Source organism: Nycticebus coucang, chromosome 1 (genome assembly GCF_027406575.1).
Source record: "Nycticebus coucang isolate mNycCou1 chromosome 1, mNycCou1.pri, whole genome shotgun sequence".
NCBI classification, from domain to species: domain Eukaryota; kingdom Metazoa; phylum Chordata; class Mammalia; order Primates; family Lorisidae; genus Nycticebus; species Nycticebus coucang.
Genome location: NC_069780.1, coordinates 19357664 through 19375920, shown reverse-complemented (window position 1 = coordinate 19375920; position 18257 = coordinate 19357664). Strand labels below are relative to the sequence as shown.

The window sequence follows — 18257 nt, the reverse complement described above, 5'->3', positions numbered from 1 at the left end:
AAAGATGTATTAATTATCCCCTGGACAAATAATGACCAACTATTAAAGTATTTTATGAACGTTACCTGGTCACGTCAAAATTGGCTCATGGAAAATTACACTTGTTTATCTTAGCCAATTTCCATAATGGTTAAAAGTTAATAGAATTATCGATACTAAACTAAATCTTCCATCAACACCTCCCTTTTTTATTATTAAGTGGCATCTTTATTGAGATCTACTCTTTGAACCAAGTAAAAGCTGCCAGACTAAACTTGCCAGTAATTAGAGTTGTGGGAACTGTTTTTCCAGGCTAATGCAGAGGTTAGACACACTGTAAAACAGATGATTTTAAGAGGGAAATAGGTGATCTAAAGATCATACCTTTTACATTTTTTAAATGTTAACATGAGAAAAAGTATAATGTGGGTAAAATTTTACACTCTATAAAAATCTAAAGAGAACTTACATATTAAAATATTCCTCTGATCTTCTTCTCATTGCAGATGTAGGTTAAAATTCTGTAATACATCTCTGCTATATACATTTGGGCCAACTTTTCAAAAGACTAGAAATAAAAGAATGTTAAAAATGGGAAGGTTGCCAGATCAGTAGTTGTTAATTCTTAGTCACTATGTTAGTTGGGTATTTTACTTCTATTTTTTTCCAGAAACAGGTTCTCACTCTGTCATCCAGCCTGGACTGTAGTGGCATGATTACAGCTCACTCCTAGATTCAAGAAACCGTCCAGCCTCCCAAGTAGCTCGGATTAAAAGTCTGGTTGAATATTTTACCAGGAAACTTTTAGCCCATTTAAAGATTATTTTCCTTTTTAAATTTTGGGGGAGGTAAGAGTGTTACTCAGAGATATAATAGCGAGCTTTCAGCAAATGCAACTATTAAGCTACATAATGGTGGTTCACAGATTATTTTAAGAAATCTATCGGCTCTTTCTTAATTTGTCAAAGTCACAGGAAAAAAATCCATTCTAAAACAATGCCTATAAGCACAATGACAGTGACATTTTCATATCAGCCTAATATGAAAATTCTGGTCTTTTCAAATATAATAATCTGTAAAAATGTATTTCTTGTTTTTATTGCACATATTCAACAAAGATGCTGAGATTTAGCTTCAGAGTTTAAAAATTCCAAATAATAAAGATATAATACAAGAAAGAACATAATTTTCATTACAAGACATTTCATAGGTAGAATGCCTTAAAGAAAGATGGAGACTTTACCTCTTTCATGTTTACATGGATGGAGCTGGAACATATTCTTCTTAGTAAAGTATCTCAAGAATGGAAGAAAAAGTACCCAATGTACTTAGCTCTACTATGAAACTAATTTATGGCTTTCACATGAAAGCTATAACCCAGTTACAACCTAAGAATAGGGGGAAGGGGGAAAGGGAGGGGGAGAGGGAGGGGGATTGGTGGGATTACACCTGCGGTGCATCTTACAAGGGTATATGTGAAACTTGGTAAATGTGGAATGTAAGTGTCTTGGCACAGTAATTGAGAGAATGCCAGGAAGGCTATGTTAACCAGTGTGATGAAAGTGTGTTAAACGGTCTGTGAAGCTAGTGTATGATGCCCCACGATCATACCAATGTACACAGCTATGATTTAATAATAATAAAAAATAAAATGTATTAATATAGTCAAAACAATAAAAATATCTATGAAATTATCTTTTAAAAGTAATTGCATGTTCCTCTATAGCTTAGACATCTATAGTCAGTTCCTATATACATAGATGTGAATTTAAAAAGTAAAATAGTTTTCAGTATAATAGACATTGGAATGTTAAATACAGTGAGTCAGCCCAAGCCTATGGACAACGAGACTCTAACCAAGAGTGCAAAACATAAAACTGACAAGCATAATGGGAAACAAAGATACCATCCACAAGACTGGAGATTATAATTAACCCAATGAATAGTCAAGTTTTCCTTTTACAATCAAGTGGCCCTGGCGGGAAAGTGAACATCACCCAGATCTAACTTGAACAGGCAAGATATGCGAGCCAGTTCAGGAAAGCTGTGAGCTATTCTAAAATAAAATTCCAAGATACAAAGACAACTGTTTTGTTTTGGAAGAACAAACAATAGATGGAGTAATGTGAAAAGCACTTTGTATCTTTGACTCTTTTTTTTTTTTTTTTTGAGACAGAATCTCACTATGTAGCCCAAGGTAGAGTGCTCTGGCATCACAGCTCACAGCAACCTCAAACTCTCGGGCTTAAGCAATTCTCTTGCCTCAGCCTCCCGAGTAGCTGGGACTACCAAGCCCGGCTATATTTTTGTTGCAGTTGTCATTGTTGTTTAGTAAGCCCCAGAAAGGTTTGAACCCAGCAGCCCCAGTGCATGTGGCCAGTGCCCTAACAGCTGAGCTACAGGTGCCAAGCAGTATCTTTTACTTTTAATGGGTATGTTATATCTTTGAGTGCTAAAAGGGTCTTACTAGCATTGGGTATACAGACCAGAAATGTGGTGATAACAAAAGAGATATGGATGGTAAAAAATAACTGACTGCCTCTAGGAAGCATATTCAAGATTCAGTTGTTAAAAAAAAAGAATTAGAGGAAAATTAATTTATTCATAATCCATTTATTCCCCTACACTATGCTGAATACCTGATATATCCAAACAAGTATGCTATATATACTACACATAATACATTTGTAATGTATATGAATACCAGTGTGCTTGCTGGAAATGGAAACACAATAGTAGGACGAAATAAACATGATCTCTGTTCTCCTGGAGCTTACAGTCTAAGAAAGATATGACCTAAATAATCTCACAAATCATTGTAAAATTACAGCTATTTTAAGTGCTATTGAACGGTGCATGGTCTTATAAGAACTTAAAATAGTATGAAGAAGGGATGCTGGAGTTGAAATACGAAGTTTGGAAGAAATTGGCAGAATAAAGCAGGAACAGGACAACTTTCTAGGCAGAGGAAAGAAGAAGCAAGAAAATCAGAGTTGATTGTTGTGTCTCTTCCTCCCCTTCATCCAAGCCAAACACCATCACCATCACCATTTAGGATGTTTGCTTAGAAGGTTCAATGCACAAAAAAGTAAGCCTTGCTCATTTTCCATACATTCAACATTAGTACCAGTGAGTGACACACAGGTACTGGTGAATAAATATCAAGTGATAAGAAATAAATTTGTTTAATTACTGCTATTGTAATATATGTGTTCTCTCATTCAGAAAAACTGAACAATAAGTATAATGGGATGTATCCCATAAAGAGAGTCACAGCATAAACATTCAAAATCTATGTAATTTATAACACAAAGTTCCAATCAAAAACATAACAATTTTTATAAAAATCATATATGCTGAAAAGGACATGTAACCATCCCAATAAGTGATACAGAAAATACATAAACTTTCTTTTTTAAAAAAAGTGACAATACCTGTGGCTATATAGAAAAGCCACAAAGTAAGCACACCCAATGACAAAATTGTGGCCAGGGCTCACCAATAATAGGACTTGGGGTTAAAAAAAACAACATGATATCCATTTATTAGTATACTTTGCATTCAGCTGTAGTTACTGGTGAAGCTAAATAGAAATATGCTGGGAGAAAAAAAATCTCATGGAACAACCTTCTGCTAACATAATCCCCCTATTTATCCACCATGTAGGAGCTAATTTCGTATTACACAAAAATGAATTGTAGCAGAACAGACTCTACTTATAATTGTCTGGTGCCAACTAGACAACTCAGAGTGCCACAAAGGAAAACTCCCTGGAGGGTGAAAGTCACCATGGAAGGTCATGGAGTTAGGTCTATAATGACGGCTGAGATGTGCATAAAACAGAAAGGATTGGATGCATGTGCTGTGTGTAGGGTGCTCTAAGGTACATGACCTTAACAAAACAGAAGATCTGCGTCTGAATTAACAAAGTATGGTGAGCTGACAAGGCCCTTAAAAGCCAGGCAGGTAAGTCTATAGTCAGTGAATAAGAAACTAAAAAGAAAATGTAGTTTGGGAATATGAAAGTGACATTAAAAACACTCATTCAGTGCCAATAAGTAAAATGTGTATTGCTCTATGCTATATAAATAAGAAGACTATCAATAAAATCTGACAGTCCACTTGTAAGACCTCTCTGAGTACATACTGAATCACTTTTCTATAAGTAGAACACAGCCACAAACCTTTTCATGTGCTAAAATAAATGTATGCATGGCCAAGACAGTCCAAATAAAGTTGACCTGCAGTGAGCAAGTATAACTTTCATAATCCAAGTTTACACATGACTCATCCTTAAACTAATAAGCATAATAACTTGGCCTATTAACACCTGACCTAGTTTTTTTGGTTGCTTGTGGGGAAAAATGACATTTGATTGGCAAAGTTAAAAAATTCACTTCACAGATTTATGTATCATACAGGCATCTATTACATTTAAGGCTTTTCCACTAGAGTTAATATGCTTAGAACATACAGCCTCTGGCATTCATTTTCTTCAAATTATTCATTTGCACAGTATTATCTCTTACACATATTGCATGCTTAATAAATGAATAAAGAACAAATGAATGATGACCTGGGTCTACATGTGCCATAACTGACCAATGCTAAAGTATTGGTATCTCTGGACAAAGGAAAAATATGTATAAACCAACCTACCATGTAAACTAGAAACGGCTTGCTAACGTGTCACCCTCACCCACTCTGAGGGTTCATGCAACGTGTCAACTTGGCCATGCTATCGTGCCAAGTTGTTTGATCAAACCCTGCTCTCAATGTTGCTGGGAAAGCTTTCTGCAGATGTAATTAGTGATAATGTTGCTGGGTTTCATCCAGTCAGTCAAAGACCTCAAGAACAAAAACTGATGTTTCCTGAAGAAGAAATAGAAATACTGCCTGAGTCTCGGCTGCCAGTCAGCGCTACAGACTCCAGTTTTGTGAGCCATTTCTTTAATATACGTCTGACAAAAAGGCAGATAGGATTTTGGATAGATAGATAGCGATATTACACACACGTACGCGCACACACACACACTCATCCCTCATTGACTAACCCCTAGCCCTCCCCCCTCAAAAAGAAATAGGGTAACAATACCTGCATTATTAGAAGAAAATTATACAAGAGAGAGTCGAGTCAGTGGTAAGAAGTTAATTGTTATATCTGTGTGCAAAGATTGATACAAGTTGTGTCAAAAATACTTTAGTCAAAAATGTTTAATTCCATAATATTTGTAATGGTTTACAAATGTGAGGTCCCGAAAAGCTGGCAGAAATGTTTTGTCCAGTAGCAAATATTACTACTCCTGCATATATCTGGTAATGAGACCAGTATGTTTCCTGCCGTTCTGAAGCTTAGAACTTATTTCCCAGTCTCAGAACACATGCATCGTTTTACATGTGTGCATGTGAAAACACCCACAAATGTAATAACGTCTTGCCATTAAATCCCTCTTGTATAACCTTCTTCTAATAATACAGGTATTTTCAGCCCCCCCCCTTTTTTTTCAGGGGGAAGGGTTAGGGTTAGTCAGTGTTATCTACAGAAACAGAACTAACAGGGGATAAGAGTGTGTGTGTGTGTGTGTGTGTGTGTGTGTGTGTGTGAGTTCTATCTACCTATCTCTCCATCCAAAGGAGTGTAAACTGCATTAGTTTCTTCTTTCAAATAAGAAGGTAATCACAGTGGGACCCCATCTTTCTATTTTTATTAAATCATAGCTGTGTATGTTAATGCAACTATAGGGTACAATGTGCTGGTTTTATATACAATTTGAAACACTTTCACGACCCGTCTTTCTATAACCGCACTCTAAATCAGAGGCAATCATCACTTCAATCCCTAAGGAGTCCTAAACTTCACTGAGTCTGAGGATTCCTAGAGCTACATTACACAAGTCGCTAAAATTCACCCTCTTTTCTAAATAGTTTCACTGTGAAACACCTAAATTGTGAGCACACATCCATACTAACTATTGAAGCAGTTTCGATTCAGTTTCATCGAGACAGATTATGCATAGTTTTTATAGAACTGTTTCAGATCTACTATTATGCACTTGGAATATGAGGAATTTCTCACCGAAAGACAAACTGTGGTCCCTAAACTGTTCTCAAAACTGTGTTGGTAAAGCACACAATTTACTAACATCACATAAAAGTGATCAGTAGGTCAAAACCACACTGGTGACAGCATGTCTTACATGTGCATGTAAATACACGTTTTCTTTTCTTTTCTTTTTTTTTTTTTGAGACAGAGTCTCACTTTGTCACCTTAGTAGAGTGCCATGGCATCACAGCTCACAGCAACCTCAAACTCTTAGGTTTAAGTGATCCTCTTGCCTCAGTCTCCCGAGTAGCTGGGACTACAGGTGTCCACCACATCACCCGGCTATTTTTTAAAGATGAGGTCTCACTCTGGCTCGGGCTGGTCTCAAACTTGTAAGCTCAGGCAATCCACCCGCCTCAGCCTCCCAAGTGCTGAGATTACAGGCATGAGCCACCATCCCTATGATAACGTTGTCCCTTATTGCCCCACTGGACATTCGGGGCAATAGTTTGTAAGGGGTGGATGCACTCACTCTGTGTGACAAGCTAGGAGGACACAAATGTGGCTGCAAGAAGAAAACAAAAAGAAGACCACCAACTTTCATTCCACGGCAGACCATGGTTACGTATGTTCTGAAACGGGAAAATAAATTATAAGCTTCAGGAGGATAAGAAACATGCCTGTCTCATTAAAGATATGTACAGGGCCTAGTAATATCTGTTTACTGAATGAAAGAATACCGCCAGCCTTACATGACCTCAGATTTGTAAACATTTCCAAACGTCCATCTGGGCTATAAGAAGTGGGAGAGAATGCACATTCCAGAGGCCTTAGAAAGGGAAGATGGAGTGGATGTTCCAGACTTCGTCTTCAGCAAGTGACAAAACAACCTCTCCTTTGACCTCCATTTGCCAAATAAGCTTACATCACTGCTTCTTGTTTCTTATACCTCAATAATCCCCTAACGCATGTGTTTAAGAAGCCATAGTTCCTACAAACCTTTCATTTTTAAGACTTTTTTTTTTTTTTAGCTATTTTAGCTCATTCAACTCTAATTAAGAATAAATTTTCATTCTATGAACCAGCCATGGAGAGCAATATTGAAAGTGAGCCTAGGTATGATTCAGGACTATGACTAACACTGGAAGAAGCTCACATAACCTGGATAAAACTCAAGTCACTCTTAAGCCACAGTGAATATATTCACTCATTTCTCACTGACTGAGGATTTTTACATCTCTGACTTAGATCAGCTGGTGGGGAAAGAGAATAAAATTTTTAAAATCCCTGCCTTATAGAGTTTACAATCTAGTCAGCAAGAAGTACAAACAAGCAGATTCTGTAAATGGAGATTTGATATTAACACACCCAGGCTATTGCCAAAAGTCAGAAGAGGCTCCTTATGTGAAAGCGAGATGGCTTCCTCGAATTTACCTCTGAATGGAGCCTTGCAGGACTCACCAGGGTAAACCAAATGATGGAAGGTCAATAACCCAACTAAATGATGTAGCATCTGCAACAGCCACTCTGAGGTTAGCATAAACAAAAACAAAACAATGTATTTTGCACTTTTGCAAGAGATAGCAACACTATTTAGTACCCTGGATAGCTCCCTTGTAGAAAAGGTGATTGTACAGCCTGAGGTCTAGCAGATTGGAAAAGGCATCAGAGGATCTCCGGAATTTCAAATTTACCAATCCACTTTGTATTCAAATTAAAACCCTTTGGTTTCTAAAACACCTCATCCATTTATATCATGCATTACACCTCAGAGACTAGGTGGTTTCTGCATCACCAGTAAATGAACCTGGCTCTCCTCAGAAACATCCTGGGAAGAAATTCCTTCCTTCTCTTCCCTGGATAGTTGGCGCTCTGGGGTCTTCATCCCCTCAGTGTTTGGAGCAGGGTGTGGGCTTCATATTACCCTATCCCTATGATCCACTCAGAGCTTCCCACCCCAGCGTCCTTCACCCTTTTACAAACAGAACTTCCGTTGAAGAAGTTATCTCTACAATCTCATTACATTTACACCTTGAGGTACACTGCATGAAATAGCCTCTAAAAGTAACTTTAGTCATAATGTTGATAAAATTTATATACTTGTTGTATACAAATATCAAATGTTTTCCTTAAAAGCCCAATTTAGTATTCTATACTTTATTTTTAAGATTAATCTTAGAGGAATTACATTCCAATTTTTACAGAACTTATTTATTAACGAACATTTATAGTATTCAATATATTGCATATGAATACAATATTAGAAATTAAGACAACTATTCTTCAGCTATCTGTCCAGTAGGTAACAGTCCTATGAAAATGTATGACTTTTAATGTAAAAACCCATTGGTTTTGTTATCTATAAAATATTTTAGCACTTTACCTGAAATAAATACTCTTAGTCTGTATTACAAGATTCAATTTGAGTTTGGTTTAGACATACTTTCTTTCTTCTCTTAACCTTCTGATTGGATGTTTCTGTGATAATTTTCTCCCTTCATCCTTTTCCTAAATGTCTTTAAAAACACTGCATGTTATAAAGGCACACTCAACGCATTTCACGTATTCAGACTTCATGTTCTGTTAATTTGCATATCTATAAAATAAAAGTAAACTAACATAAAAATTATTTTCATTACATTTACATTTATTTCATCTTGCTTCAAATTCATTTTTGGTTTGGTTTTATTTGTAAATTTGATATAGGTTTGTAATACATTGTTTGCTACTATGGCAAAAATACAATCCCCACACATACACATACCCAATAAAGACTCATTAACAGAATCACAGTATTTATTGTCAAGGAAAAGCTAATTTCAGTGAACAGGTACATAAATTTGACAAATTAGTCTGAATATAGTTAAAGGGAAGATATCATATCACTGATACTCCCATAAAGATTGAATTAAAGTAGTACAATTGGCTTAACGTATACTTCTTGAGCAGAGGAATAGTGTTAAGTTTCATTAATAAATGGAAAAATTAGAGAAAATTAGAGAAATTCTACATTCTAAACATATAATATTCTATTAACATTATGTAGTCAAATGCAGAAGAGCCAGATCATCTTGACATCAACAAATAACCGGAAAAAGGGAAATAGGCAAGCTCTAAACAACTCACAGGCCCACTGCGCACGCACTGTGTACACATATCACAGGTGGGCATCAAAGAAGACACAGAACAAAATGTATTTTATTTATTGTAGATTAAGCTGTATAGCAAACATAGTTATTTACATTTTATATAAGTAGGAGGTGCATTCTTTTATTTATTTATTCATTTTAATTTAATTTAATTTTTTTTTGGCAGTTTTTGGCCAGTGCTGGGTTTGAACCCGTCACCTCTGGCATATGGGGCCAGCGCCCTACCCCTTTGAGCCACAGGTGCCACCCAGAGTGCATTCTTTTTGAAATTGATCGGCTCGTAACAAACATTTATAAAATTTATAAAAAAACATTTTATAAAATGTTTGTTGTCAGTGATGAATGAGCGGCTGTCTAGTGGGACACGGCCAGGTAAGGAAAGGGCATATGCAACAAACTGAGGCAGGCTGGCAACTATCACAACCTGGTACTACACTGGCACTACACTCCGTACAGACTGCAAACACTCAACCAACCAGAATGTTTGAGGACTGTGGCCGTACACCATAAGTAAGTGGTAACATGGAAGTCGAAGAGTGCGGATTAAAATGAAGCACACTTCTAAAAGCTGGCAGGGATGAGAGATCCAGGAAAGTGGCTGTATTGTGGGGGGAGTCTGCTAGCAGATAAAATGGTTCAGGAGGTGGTTTCAGAGGCAGGATCCCAATCTTTAAAAAAATACAGAAGATTCTGTCAAAAGAAAGGTGCTGGTGGGCCAGGGGCTGATACCTGTAATCCCACCACTGTGGGATGCTAACCAGGGAGGACCCATGAGCCTGGGAGTTCAAGACCAGCCTGGGCAACCCAGTGAGACGTCTTTAAAAAAATAAAAGAAAACCTCTAAACAAATGCTAGGAGGAAGGTCGAGATTGGATCATTTATCAAGACGCAGGAGAAAATATTAGGTGAGAAATCATTTTCAGTTATAAGAAAGAAGCCTATTACTAACAACGTGCCGTAATATTACAGCTGAATATCCAGGGCTGCTTGTGCTGGGCTAGAAACCAGTCAATCTTCCTTCCACATAAAAGCAGCATCGCTAAGACTCAAATTTATGATTTAATAGTCCCAGCAACAGAAAGCAGTTTTGACAAAAGCTGCAAAATAGGCCAGTAGTGAAATAGTTTTTAAAAATTGTTTTTCCTCCTAGATATTATGCATCTAACTTTATTCATGTTATTGACTGATTTCAATATATTGTAAAATATATAACGTTGTCCAATTAGCCTAGTAGAGGGCTTCAGAACAACCAGATTTAACTCTTTGCGGATAGACTTTTATGAAATCAGCCGTTCAATATTTCCCTTGCTACAAGCATTTGAACACTGAGTAAACCTACATTTAAACAGATAAACAACAGATTAAAACTCAAGAGAAACTCAATTAAGTCTGATAGTACATATGGACATAGTCAGTCTCCATGGGAAGAAAGCTGGATTTATAGCCCGCACTTAACATCAACATTTTTTGAGGAAGCTGTTCAAAAAAGCTCATTACCAACCTTTTCATAAGATAAGCTGCATATCTCTGACTACGTAGTAGGATATAGAATGCTTGAACTTTCTCTACATACAGACACATATTCACAAAATTAGTATCAGCTGCAGCTTACATTTTTGCTATACAGTTGAGAGATTCTGACCAGATGGAATAAGAGAATTGTGACTGAAGGGTACCGAGGGTATAAATATCAGTACTGGAAATAGGAAAGATGGGAGTATCAGCTTTGCAAGTCCTCCACCACCTGTTCCGATCACCTGAGAAGCAACAGCCGCAGCCCTGAAGATGGTAGAAAAGGAGAAGTAATACATAGAAAATACTGCTGGACTCTGAGCTAAATTAGGAATAAACTTTTTCTGTCTACGGGGTTCATAATTTTTGCATCATTGTAATAAAAAAATACAAAATTTTGTCTGGATAGTTTGGCAGACCACAGAATAGAGACTCAGTTTCTTCATCTCTAGCAGAAGCATAAGACCCACTTTATAATGTTAGAGGAATGGCATGACATAACACATGTGAAGTTCTTATTATGGAAGATAAGCACATAACAGCATTACTGTTGTCACTAAAATACTACCTCATCATTTGCAAATTACAAATAAAATGAAATACTTATGTTCATAAATATTCTAAGACTTTCTTCATTTTTAAATCTTTCCTAAAATGACTTTCTTTGGAAAAAATCAAATGTCCTTAGAATGAGGGCATAGATGGTTAGTTTTTCTTTCATATGTTTATTTAAGGCTATTTATTGGGCATTTAATATGTGCTGGGCACTGCTATCCCTGAGGAAACAACATTAACCCAATCATACAAATACATGCAAAATTGACATTTTAATAAGGACCCTAAAGTAGAGGAATATGGAACTATAATTGTGTACAGCAAGGCAACTGATGTAGCGAAACAAGCCAGTAAAGGTGTCCTTAGGGAAGCGAAGGCCGAGCTCATATTTGAAATAGAAAAGCAAGGTTTGGGGAAGAAGGAGAAGAGGAATTTGACAGGAGGGACAGAATGTGAACCTGCTACATTTAGAAATGTAACATACAGAAGATGTGACATCTTGAAAGATGCAGAGCTGTAATCTAAAATGTATTTCAGCAGTAAGAACACTGCACATGTGTGATGCTATTATTATATAGTTAAATAACTGTAATCTCACGCAGAAAAAGATGATTCCTACATACCAAGATCAAAAACATCACAGAAGAGTCAACAAGACTAAATGTAAAATGGTCAACTTGTTCATACTATGCACAGCCTTTGCTGTATAAATGACTACCCATATGGCTCAGCTTGAGGTCATTACTGTCCAGTTAAATGCTCATGTATTCCCTCCCCAGCCAACAGCAATCGTGTGCAAAGGAATTGGAAACTCTTTGAAAATTTTGTCCGAAAAACACAGTTCAGGTGAAAATCCTCTGATAGTGTAATATTTTCCAAGACTAAATAGCTAAACCAGTTCAGGAAAGTATTAGACACAAAACAGACTTCAAATGTCACTCTAGATGATACTCTGGGTCAGTGGTTCTTAAACTGTAGAGTGTGTAAGAATCACTAAAAGAACCATAATCTAGAGTTTTTCATTCATTCTGTGGTGGGGCTCCAGATTTGGCATTTTAACAAGTTAACAAGTGCTTTGTACCTGAACTGAGAACCATTGCTCTGGGTTAAGTATTTGTTATTAAATAATAAGATGTTTTGGCTGGGTGAGGTGGCTTATGCCTATTATCCTAGCACTGTGGGAGGCCGAAGCAAGAGGATCACGAGGATCACTTGAGCTCAAAACCAGGTTGAGCAGGAGCAAGACCCTCTATCGAAAATACAAAAAAATAGGTGTGGTAGCATACAACTCTCATCCCAGCTACTTAGGAGGCTGAGGCAGGAGGACGCTTGAACCCAGGAGTTTGAGATTGCTGTGAGCTATGATCACACCACTGCACTCTACTCAGGGCAAAAGAGTGAGACTCTGTCTCAAGGAAAAACAAATAAAAAAATTTAAAAAGATGTTTCTTTAGAAAAGACCTTTGGATTGCATTTAATATCAAGATAGTTAAAAAATTCAAAAATTATATTAAGTTTAACTAAAATCTTAAAATTGTTAATGGAAGATAAGGCAAAACCAAGAGTCTTACTTTAAGAAAATGTAGATATAGGGCTAGGAATTTGGCCAAACAACTTCATTATCTATGATTTAAGCACAAATATGTTAACAATTTTTAATATCATACCAAAGGCCCCAGTAAAGATTTTTAATTTAGACCACATGGTAACAACTTGAAACGCCGTGGGGTTATTTAAAATAATACTGATAACAATATCTTGGTATTGTAGCATTTAGAGTGGTCAGCTTTACAATTTCATATTTAGTTTAAGCGTCATAGTGAAGTATGTTTTTGTTACAGTGTTTTTTCCTGAATCTTATCTTTTCTCACTTGTTCTCCCACCCTAGGACTGCATGCTTTATTGCGAACTGACACTCTTGCATAATGAAGATAATATTGCTGATAGAAGTGCATGTCCTCAATATAAAGCAAACAGATCTTGTCACTACCCAATAGGGAAATCACACAGACACTGTCAGTCATACAGTAGGCAAGATTACATTATCAAAGTGATACACCTGTGACATACAGGCAAAAAGCAAACTCAAAAGGAACCAATTAACAGGTCAGTTTGTACCCTGACTACATTGGAAATCATTCCATTTTTGCAGGAAATTGGTGCTTTCACTTTTGTGATAACTCTTATCTAGTCACTGTCAAAAATATATATGTATGAAAACTATTTTAATTCAACTAATCTGAAAGAATTTCCTTTGTTTATTTATTCAAAGTCACATGTAATATTTGTAACCATTTCTTTACTGTCACCATAACATACTTCTAGGGTGGAATACTGAACAGACAGGCTCAAAGCCAATTCAGATGTTTTCCCTGTGTTCTTGAAATGACGAAATGCATTTTAAACAGTTTTGTGCTTGTCCAAAAACAAAAAACAAAATACAAATACAAAGAAAAAATGTTTAGAATAGAGACAGGCTATGCTCTTATTAGTGATACAATTTAGTTATCAGAAATTAAAGTATCCTTAAAATTTTTGCAACAATTCTAAAAAGTTCCCCACAAGCCCAGTATCATAGCTCTACATTCATGCCAAATAATGCAAAGATAGATGAACTATTATGCTGATGCATATGTACAATAGCTTTAAGAAAATCTAATCTATTATATATAATAAATCTAGCAACTTTAAAGTATTATAGAAAATATATTTAATGGGTTACACATTTCTTATGAAGAATAAAATGGTAAGCATTCAATGAATGCTAAATAAATACTGTTGCTGTTTTGCACATCATTACACTACTTCTTTAGAGCAAACCTAAAAAGATTTGATTAGAGAAGCACCAAAAACACCTTGCAATAAAGAGACTGCACATGCATCACCTTGTTATTACAACCAAACTCAAGATCTCAGTGTGAGGTAACTATATTCAAATATTTAGAGTACATACTATCTGTAAGTACTATATTGTACTATTATAGCAGCAGTGCAAGTACATCTTGTTTATTAAAAGGCAATCAAAACTTAAGATTTGTTTTCTTGGGTATAAAAATGAACTGACAATGAACACCAAGAACAGAATGCACAAAAGATGAACATCAAAAACAGACTTACCCTGCACTTTGCACACTATCTAAATCTATTTCAGAACAAACCTATCTTTCCTTACGTCTTCTTTTCTATACTTCCAGGAGGCTTGCATCTTACACTTCATATTTCCATCTTATCCACAATCTCACAATCCACTAATCCTACTTACTCTTTAAGATCAACACCAAGCCTGTCTTACCTACCCCCCGAAGCCTTTTCAAACAAAATCCAGTATGAAATGTTATTGTCATGGCCTGAACTCCTGTAGTATTCATTAGACTTTCATTGTCATGGGCTGTGAACTCTATGTTCAAGCACAACCATCAGAGTCCTTTCAATTGCAAGTAAATTCTTGAAAAATAGGGAGCAGGGGAATCTTGTGTTTCTCCACAATGTCTGGACAGTACCTTGCACATGACAGGTCCTTTATTATGAGCATTACGATGAGTAATGAAATTCAATAGAGAGCTGAATAACTATTATTACAAAAATATAAGTTTTTCATTTTTTACTTCAAGAATTTGATGTAAATTAATATCCTGTGGCATAATATACTTAAATAATAAAGAGTTGCTGGATTCACTGACAGTGTCAAGGAACAAAATACTCATAAATATGACTTTTAACAATTGAAATGTTACAGTCCATCAGTTACTTTATTTTTTTTTTTTGAGACAGAGTCTCACTATGTCACCCTCCGTAAAGTGCTGTGACATCACAGCTCACAGCAACCTCAAACTCTTGGACTTAAGCAATTCTCTTGCCTCAGCCTCCCAAGTAGTTGGGACTATGGATGCCCACCACACGCCTGGCTATTTTATTCTGTTGTTGCACTTGTCATTGTTGTTTAGTTGACCCAACCAGGCTGGAACCCTCCAGCCTGGGTATATGTGGCCGGCTCTGTAACTACTGTGCTACAGGCGCCAAGCCAATCAGTTACATTTTTTAATTCCCCATTTTCTCTACATTCCAATGGTTCAGTACAGTTAAGGTGACAACCCTCAGAATGGGATTCTCCTTATAAGTTCTAACCCCACCATAAAAAGCTGCATATAAGCCAATATTGACAATCTATTTTATACTAAGGTGAATCTAACTAAATCAAAAGATCAAATCCTAAACTCCACTTTGTCTTTCAAATGAGCAGGACTTTTAAGGAAACTATGTTCAAGCTGGGGGTAAAAAACGGTTTGATCAAAATAAGGACTTCCTTCAACATCTTAAATGAAGACAAGTCACTCTGATAATAGTTTGATCAGTTTACTTCTCTTTTTTTTTTTTATTAAATCATAGCTGTGTACATTGATATGATCATGGGGCATCATTCACTAGCTTCACAGACCGTTCTCTTTCTTCTCAATGAGATTATTGAAAGGGTGGTTACATCATGGAATTTTAATGTTTTAAAAACACTGTGTTGGTAAGCACTTAGAGACATCTCGTTTAAAAGATTAAGGACACTATGCTACTATTACAACCCAGTCTTCCATTCTATAAAAGCACAAGTTGCTACTTTTAAAGACAAACATTAATTGCTAAAGCATCTTGATGGGCAGCATCCCCAGTCATCTTTAAGTTTCAACTGTGTCTTTGGAATTTATAACTGTTACAAAGTGAACAGAAGGGAAAACAAAACAACTACTTAGGTTGTAACCTAGATTACCAGTGTTCTATTGTTATTTATTTTATGGGTAGTAGCAGACCCACAAATGAGTCTTCTTCTCCCCAAGGCTTTTAATAAAATCAGCTTTAAATTATGTGTGTACATTATTTTTAACGGGGGGGAAGTGGAGGCTGTGTCATATTTCAGTGGGAAAGTAGTCAACTATAAAGATTTCAAAAATGAAAGCAGTTGAAACCAAGTAGGTCTTTCTGTCCTGTAAGTCCTATTGAGGGCCTGAAGAAAAGAAGAGCATGGAATGGGGACATAAAAACATAAAATGGCAAGGAATCTGCAACTTCAAAGAAGCATTTTTTTTTTCTGCTTGTAATAAAAAGAGTGATTTTCTTAGTTCATTTCATATTCCAGATTCCGGGGGTGGGGGGTGGGGTTGGAGCAGAATAGCTTCTAATTCTGAGAGCTGTGACAGAGGGGGAAAGAGGAGAGAGCGAATATGAAGAGAGAGAGAGAGAACATGAGAATCGAGAGAGCAGCTCAGGATACACTGAAGGAAACCCCAAGAAATTTCACAACTCTTTGCCATAAATAGCCTTTCTTCTCACTCTAGATACCTCCTCCTTTACATCAGCAAGGCTCAGCCTCCACGCACAGAGAAGCACCATTCACAAATCCCTCCGTCACCCCTACCCCTTGCTGTCACCGTGTGTACGAATCCCTGGGACACCAGCCAAAAGATGAAGAGGCCACGGGGCCACCTGCGGTTTCAGCTCGGGGCAGACTTTCTGCTCAGGTGACCCAACGCAGAGATTGGTCCCGAGCGCGCGCACACACACACACACACACACACACACACACCCGGAGCCCTTGACGCGCCTCCACAAAGCAATTTGTTCCAAGTCACTGCTGTCCCCGCTGCCTCGGTAGGTCTCCCTTCCCACACGGAGCCGGCGCCAGAGGACAGGCAGGCAGGGCTGGCGGCGGTCCGGCCCGGCACTGCGGCTCCTCCGGGAGCCCCGGGGTCCCCGCCCCCTCCTACCCTTCCCCTCGCCGCCGTCCCCGCCCCGGAGCTCGCAGCCCGGGCGCCAGCGCTGACCGCCCGCCCCTACCTGCGGGGCGTGAGCAGCACGAAGCCTGCGCCAACTCCTGCCTCCCGGACCCGCCGCCGCGACCCCGGGGAGGGAACCACGCAGGACGCGGGGGAAGCGGCCACGCAGAGCGGCGGGAGTCGAGGGCCAGGGCGAGCGAGCCGTCCATGTCCTTCCCGCCCCGCCCGCAAGGCCAGGTCTCCGCGCCGAGCACGCCGGGCCCACGGCCCGCGCCCCGGGCCTGGGTGGGGGCCGCTCGCGGGCGGCCCGGGCGCGATGCGGTCACCTGCCGGGGCGGTCACCCCCGCGTCCGCCCGGGCCGGCCCCGGGCAGCGGCTACGCGACGCGCGACCCGCCGGGCGCGGGGGCCCCGGGGGCGTTACTACCTGGAGGGCTCCGCGCCGCTTGTTAAGGCTCCTCCCGGGCACTCGGGGATTTTGTCTTCGGGGGACGGGGGGTGTCCTTCCTGATCCCCGTCCTCTGCCCTCCCTCCCCGTCTCGGCTGTTGGGCTCCTCTCTCCACTCCCAGTTGCAGAGTCGAGCTGCGTTATCTAATAATCCTCCTGCCTGCGCCAGCAGAGCGGCGCTGCCCGAGCCGCCGCGTCCCAGTCAGTCATGGTAGAGCGGGGAGCGCCACAGAGGCGGATTGGCGGTAGGTCCGCGACTATTTGTGGTGAGGAAAAGAGGAGCAGAGCTAGAGGAGGGCAGAGGAGGGACGTGGGGAGGCGCTTGCAAGTGTGTGAGTGCGCGGAGTGCGACTGTGTGAGGAGCCCTGGAACCACCTCCCCGGCAGGCCACGCTCCCAGGCTGTGCGGGGGGCGGCGACGAGCGCGGCCTTTATAGGGGAGGGGGCGGGGCGAGGGCGGGGCGCTCCGAGGGCGGCTCCCGGGCAGCGCGGCCGCGGTCACCGCGCGCGCAGACTCGAGCGTTAACTCGCGCACACCCGGCTGACCTGCTGCTGAGTTGTCATTTTAGGGGAGGCACTACCCACCGTGCTGACTTGGCCTTCCTAGCACATCCTCGTGAGTAGGTCGAGTCCAAGTGCAATGGCAGGTCAAGACGAGAGAACAGGGGGTTCTGAAGAGAAGCCCAGTGACCGCGGGATTGCTGCAAGTGCCCTAGGTCTTTTCTCTCCAAGCTTGCGATGTTATCTCCCTTCTCTTCCATCTCTAAGGGAGAAAATTACGAGGCTCTTTTCTCCGCTTTTCCTTCTCATCTAC

At 39.3% G+C, this 18257-nt stretch overlaps 1 protein-coding gene across 2 annotated transcripts in view; it reads right to left on the bottom strand.

Annotated features, from left to right (window-relative positions):
• The window catches only part of CCSER1 (coiled-coil serine rich protein 1), a 702132-nt gene extending 684425 nt beyond the window's left edge, over nucleotides 1-17707 (bottom strand). For both annotated transcript variants that reach the window (XM_053607732.1, XM_053607875.1), the window contains exon 1: nucleotides 17424-17707. The gene's annotated coding sequence lies outside the window, so the exon portion shown is untranslated. The remainder of the gene's footprint in view (nucleotides 1-17423) is intronic.
• Between the last annotated feature and the right edge of the window lie 550 nt (nucleotides 17708-18257).